Here is a 6,912-nt window from a genome sequence, read left to right as displayed (position 1 = left end):
ATTTTATCCTCTAGTGGTCTTTAATTTTAGCATTTAGCTTCCCTGGGGGTCAGAGGTGCAAGCTGGAGATGACACATCCAACTGTGCCTGCGTCTAGACACCTGAACAAGGCCACCAAGCTTTACCCCGCCAAATTGTATTTACTGCAAATAGACCCAAATAGCACCCCCCAATTAGGTGAATTAATTCTCATTTGCACTGACTCCTGTAGATGGTGTGACAGACAGGAGCACCAGACACTTGCCTCGTTTTCTCTCTCTCTCTCTCTCTCTCTCTCTCTCTCTCTCTCTCTCTCTCTCTCTCTCTCGTTTTCTCTCTCTCTCTCTCTCTCTCTCTCTTTCTTGGTCTCTATGGTGGAGGGGATATCTGTGACTGGCAGGGTCAGGTGTATTGTTATGATGGAGAGCAGTGCAGTATGTGGGGGAGATGTTGAGCTGATGTCAGCCTGGTTCTTTAATCAAAACAGGCAAGCAGCCCTGTAATTGGGAAACCGCATGCAGAGGAGAGGAAAGCAGGGGAGACGGCAGCCAAGCCAGCAGCTGATAATATAGCCAGGGTGTGGAGGTGGGGTGGGAGGAGGGGGATTGGGGGCATAGGACAGGAGACCTGGGGGGGTTCCTGGGGCTGCCGCCACCACCCACTACATCATTGTCTGTGTCGATTTCTTGGGTTCCCCCAGGCTCCCACCTTTATTCAGCCGCTCTATCTGGTCAAATCCAATTGAGATCTTGTCTCAATGGATTACAATCTCACGCCATAAGTGGTGCTCCCTCCCCATTTCCATTCGAATCCAATTCAAACCGTTTTATTTTCAATCCAATCCCGGTGCCTTAGCCTCCCATAATGTAGACCTCTCCTCCTCTCCCCCCTGCATCCCCCTCACCAATGCAAAGATGAACCCTCCAGACAGGTGCCACTGCCCATTGTCTTCTGAAATGGAGTTAGAGCTGGCTCTGAGGTCTTACTGTTGGCTAGGCTTCTGTACTGGAGCCAATTTCACAACAAAATAAATGATGAATAGCCTTTCATATCCCCCACATTCTAGGTTAGATTGAGTGGTTGCATATGGGTATCAATCAGAAAGACTGTGGTGTTATGGTGAAATAGGTACTTTATGCATCCATATGTACACTGAGTATACCAGCCGTTAGGAACACCTTCCTAATATTAAGTTCCCCCCTTTTGCCCTCAGAACAGCCTCAATTAATCGGGACATGAACGAAAGCGTTCCAAAGGGATGCTGGCCCATGTTGACTCCAATGCTTCCAATCAATAAGGGATCATAGTTTTCACCTGGTCATGGAAAGATAATGTTTTGTATACTCAGTGTATGTTGTCACTTTATACACATTTTGTCAGAAATCAAGACGGAATAGCAAATCATATCCCCACGGCCTAAATTTGATGGAATTACTATATGTAACTATCATAGATTGTGGTATTAACTGGTATAATGTGGGGACATAGTAATCCGTGCATCCATCCATTTAAGTGTGTGTGTTGTGACTGTAACCTTATGACCACATAGTACTGTTGCTCAAGCATCACAGTGAAGGCTGTTAGAAATAAGCATTTTCTAATCAACCTCCATTTTCCTCAAGTGGCTGGCACATCCTGCTGCTCATAGCACATTGTTGATCTGAATTCCTCATATCCACACTCTTGGTATATAGTAGGAGGGAAATTACATCACATATCACAAACCTTACCCTACAACATTAAATACTCTAACCCCAACCCCTATGTTATTAAATCAACGTCCTATTCTTCACACAGGAAGCTGATGAGTGGAAAATATGAGCAATTTTTCCTGATTGGGTTACAGTATGGAGGGTTCCCTTTGACAGAGGACCCTTTGGCCGTCCTAATTAATTCCTGTGTCAAAAGGCAAATGAGCAATCCATCAGGAGAAGTGGTTCCAAGTGATCCATCTATCTCAGGTCGCCTCTTCCCAAGCAGGCCTATCAAGGCACAAGGCGAGACCCAATTGCAGACACAGGAGGCAGATGGTTGGAGTCTTACAATGTTAATTAATCCAAAGGGGTAGGCAAGAGAATGGTCGTGGACAGGCAAAAGGTCAAAACCAGATCAGAGTCCAGGATGTACAGAGTGACAGACAGGCTCGTCAAGGCAGGCAGAATGGTCAGACAGGCAAGTACAAAGTCCAGAAACAGGCAAGGGTCAAGACCGGGCGGACTAGAAAAAGGAGAATGCAAATAGCAGGAGAAAGGGAAACCGCTGGTTGACTTGGACACATACAAGGCGAACTGGCACAGAGAGACAGGGAACACAGGGATAAATACACTGGGGAAAATAATCAACACCTGGAGGGGGTGGAGACAATCACAAGGACAGGTGAAACAGATCTGGGTGTGACACAGGCCAGTCAACGCTTATCACCCAACACAAGCTCCTGACCGCAGAGCTTGTTACTATACTGTGTGGCGGTGGAATGAAGGCAGGAATTGGATAGTGCTGTAGTGTACAGTACAGTTAGTTGTGTGGTATATTGGAGCCACTGGGCTTAGTGAGCTCTGAGGTATTGGCAGCCAGTCACATAACAAAATAATGCATCTTGTGACCATGTGGTGCTTTACAGTGCAGTTCCTTTGTGGCATGATGAATCTATTGTAATGTAAGATATTGTCAGTAAGTCACATAACCAAACAATAACCAACTACTACATCATAGAATACGCTGACGCCAGGGTTGGGTCGATTCTATTTCAATTCACTTAATTCAGGAGTGGAAAATAAATGGCACTTTTCACTTATCAACCCCTGACTGACATTAATAACTTTGGGCGGATGATGGTGATGATGTCTTGAAGTGGTCTGTAACAGGCTGTGTTCAGAGGCAGTATGTTAGTTCATCCCAGGCCATTTAGTTTGACATGCTCATGTTGGGCTTGGCTGAGGATTCCTGAACAGCCTACAGACCACTGGGCTGGAAGGGTCACAGAGTGAACAACTGGGATGTGGAAGAATAAGTGAAATGATTTGGAAGTCGTCCCCTTAATTTGAGCTTTGTTAAATCGTGGGTGAGTGTGCATCCCTCCCTCCTTCCCCCTGATCTGTGTGTGTGTGTGTGTGTGTGTGTGTGTGTGTGTGTGTGTGTGTGTGTGTGTGTGTGTGTGTGTGTGTGTGTGTGTGTGTGTGTGTGTGTGTGTGTGTGTGTGTGTGTGTGTGTGTGTGTGTGTGTGTGTAATCTTGTGAAACACCTCTCTGCTGATTTTGTTTTTCTGATCTACAGAATCCTTTGCTCTCTGTATCTTAGTGACATGTTCCCAGCTATTAGGTCCTGCGTTACAGTCATGTGGACACACAGCGGGCTGGATTTATATGCTGCATGGAGATTGTATTTCTCCTTGACAGACATTTCCTGACAGGATCATTGTTTAAATATTAGCTGGATAATGAATTGAGTTGTTATGGTAGTTGTGATATTGTTGTGTTTGGATTAGTTTAGTGTGTTGGGTAAATATCTCTGTCTGTGTTTTGACTATTTTAAGTCAATGTAGAGATTAGCTATAACGGGAGCATTATCGGATGGATTCATGTGGTCTTGTTTGTAAACCGTCTAAGCTTGGTTCCACACAAAATACATTGGATTGAGGTGGATTTGGTCATGCAGGTCTCAGCACATCAGATGGTAGTGAATGAGATTACCAGGAGGAAGTGGATTTTCACCTCTTATTTTATTGCTCCTGTGAATGAGGTTCACAATCCAAATTCTCTGAAACAGGTTTATCAAAGGATTTAAAATTGTCAATTGGAGTAAAACCAGCTTAGTGAAGTTAGTCTCAAGCTATGAATCATTGTACTGAAATTAAATGTAAGGGAGGATGTACATGTGTGAAATAGGACAAATGTAAGCGTCCACCTAATTATTATTATATTTTCCTCAAAGACCTGGTCAGTATCTTCTCTCATTTAACCATATGCCTTAAAATAGCAAGAACCACAGGGAAACCATAGAATCAAAAGAGGTTTTAATTTTCTGTTTTGCAAATACGGACCTTGGAAAAACTCTAACTAATATGCTCATCTATAGATTTTAACCAATATCAAAATATAAAACTAACAACAACTTTGTACAAAAAGCACGTACTAAGAAATCAACCAATACTAAATCAATGTCAAATAGACACTTAAACACAGGTGTAGATAGTAAAACCAATAATTACAACTCAACCAAATCAAAACATGTAAACATGTAAATATACTATATATACAAAAGCATGTGGACACCCCTTCAAGTTAGTGGATTCGGCTATTTCAGCCACACCCGTTGCTGACAGGTGTATAAAATTGAGCACACAGCCATGCAATCTCCATAGACAAACATTGGCAGTAGAATGGCCTTACTGAAGAGCCCAATGCCTTTCAACGTGGCACCGTAATAGGATGCCTTCTTTCCAACAAGTCAGTTTGTCAAATTTCTGCCTTGCTAGAGCTGCCCTGGTCAACTGTAAGTGCTGTTATTGTGCAGTGGAAATGTCTAGGAGCAAATGGCTCAGCCACGAAGTGGTAGGCCACACAAGCTCACAGAACGGGACCTCCGAGTGCTGCAGCGCGTAAAAATGGTCTGTCCTCTGTTCCAACACTCACTAACAAGTTCCAAATTGCCTCTGGAAGCAACGTCAGCACAATAACTGTTAGTCGGGAGCTTCATGAAATGGGTTTCCATGGCCGAGCAGCCACACACAAGCCTAATCACCATGTGCAAAGCCAAGTGTCAGCTGGAGTGGTGTAAAGCTCACCTCCATTGTACTCTGGAGTGATGAATCACGCTTCACCAGCTGGCAGTCTATCGAACAAATCTGAGTTTTGTGGATGCCAGGAGAATGCTACCTGCCCAAATGCATAGTGCCAACTGTAACATTTGGTGGAGGAGGAATAATGGTCTGGGGCTGTTTTCATGGTTCAGGCTAGGCCCCTGAGTTCCAGTGAAGGGAAATCTTAACGTTACCGTATACTATGACATTCTAGGCGATTCTGTGCTTCCAACAATGCCCCTGTGCACAAAGCGATGTCCATACAGAAATGGTTTGTTGAGATCGGTGTGGAAGAACTTGACTGGCTGGCACAGAACCCCATCGAACACCTTTGGGATGAATTGGAACGCCGACTGCGAGCCAGGCCTAATCGCCCAACATCCGTGCCCAACCTCACTAATGCTCTTGTGGCTGAATGGAAGCAAGTTCCCATAGCAATGTTCAAACATCTTGTGGAAAGCCTTCCCAGAAGAGTGGAGGCTGCTATAGCAGCAATGGTGGGTCCAACTCCATATTAATGCCCATGATTTTGGAATGAGATGTTCGATTTCTGGTCATGTAGTGTATGTTCTAACGTGATCAGCAATGGTTCTTGTTTATGATTTACTTTCCCAATCCACAATCATCTGAAAGTAACTTATAGTGGTTGCTATGTACCATGAGTAAAGGAATGATAGATGTGAGTATATTGCATGTTACTCTCTACTCAGTTTTGCACGCATGTACCTCCAACATGGCCCCAGAGAGGGATGTGAGCAGGGCTGTTTGACACCACAAGTTACTCATCCTCCTCTCACTACCATCTCTTCTTCCTCCTCCTCCACTTCCTCATCTTCATAATCCTCTTTTTCATAGTAATAATCATCTTCATCCGAATCGTCATACTTTTCCTCAGTGTCCTCTTCCAACTTGTAACCAAGTATAACCAATCGTAACCAATCTTCATGGTCCACCTCCTCTTCCTCATAATTCTCATTCTCCTCTTCCACATAATCTACCTCCTCTTCCTCATAATGCACCTTCTCTTCCTCATAATCATCACTCTCTTCCTCCTCATTTTCTCCCTCCTCTTCTTCTTCCTTATCCGTTTCCTCACTAGGTACAGTGGCTTCAGGTTTTGGTCAGATGGTACCTTATACAGTGATGTGGTTTGTATCCCGGACACAGTACTTTCCAGGCCACTGTGCACCATGCCACAGTTAGGAGAAACCCAGGCATGGTCATAACCCTAGTCATGCCAGCTCTTCTGAAGACCACCTTTGTAGGTGACTTTGTTCACTGTGCCTACATTGACCATGACTCTGATAACAACCTTCTGGTGGTGGTTGCTGAGCCCCAGTGGGTATCTACTGGCCTTCTTGCGACTTAGATACACCCCACGTCCCAACATGCCACGTCTGGACAGGTGAAAAACCCCCTGTTCAAGATTTGCTTTGCGGCCGTGGTACATGACATAGGTTGGGTTCTGCCATTCAGCGGCCAGGCTGAGTGGCCCAGTCTTCGTACCCCAGCAAGTAGAATGAAGTCATCTTCTTCCCACATGGTCACTGATATCTGTAAAGAAACATAATATACTTCACTGGAACACTTCTCTAGCCACAAATATAGGCCTATTTATCAACGCACTAAAACTGCAAAACTGGATGAGAGAAAGGGGGAAATGACCATCTGACTAAAGATAAAGAAAGAAGAAAGAATGAAAGAAACACATTTTTATCTTGAATGTGGGGGTGATAAAGGTGCAAATTGATCAAATCTAGCTGGATAAAATACCCACCAATAACATTTTATTCTAGGGTACTCGTGATGATTTGCCTATCCTATCAAGTTGTCGAACATTTCCTGACAAATTTTGAAGAAAGCTTGGAATGAGATTTCCTATGTTAAGAGGACATTTCCTTCAATTCTACGTATTTTGACATGGCTTAGACCTATGACCAGGGTGGAAATTTACAAAAATAGGGCAGGTCAGGTGAGGTGAATTCAGGATGCTTTGAACATTAAATTATCAAACTCTGCTGATCTCAGGTGGAAAGTTGTATGCGACACGTGCCGGGGAATGTTAATACATCATCTTAAAGATGCAAGAGAAAGGCCATAATGTATTATTCCAGCCCAGGTGCAATTTAGATTTT

Source organism: Salvelinus namaycush, chromosome 10 (genome assembly GCF_016432855.1).
Source record: "Salvelinus namaycush isolate Seneca chromosome 10, SaNama_1.0, whole genome shotgun sequence".
Classification (NCBI taxonomy): Eukaryota; Metazoa; Chordata; class Actinopteri; order Salmoniformes; family Salmonidae; genus Salvelinus; species Salvelinus namaycush.
This window is presented reverse-complemented; position numbering follows the sequence as displayed.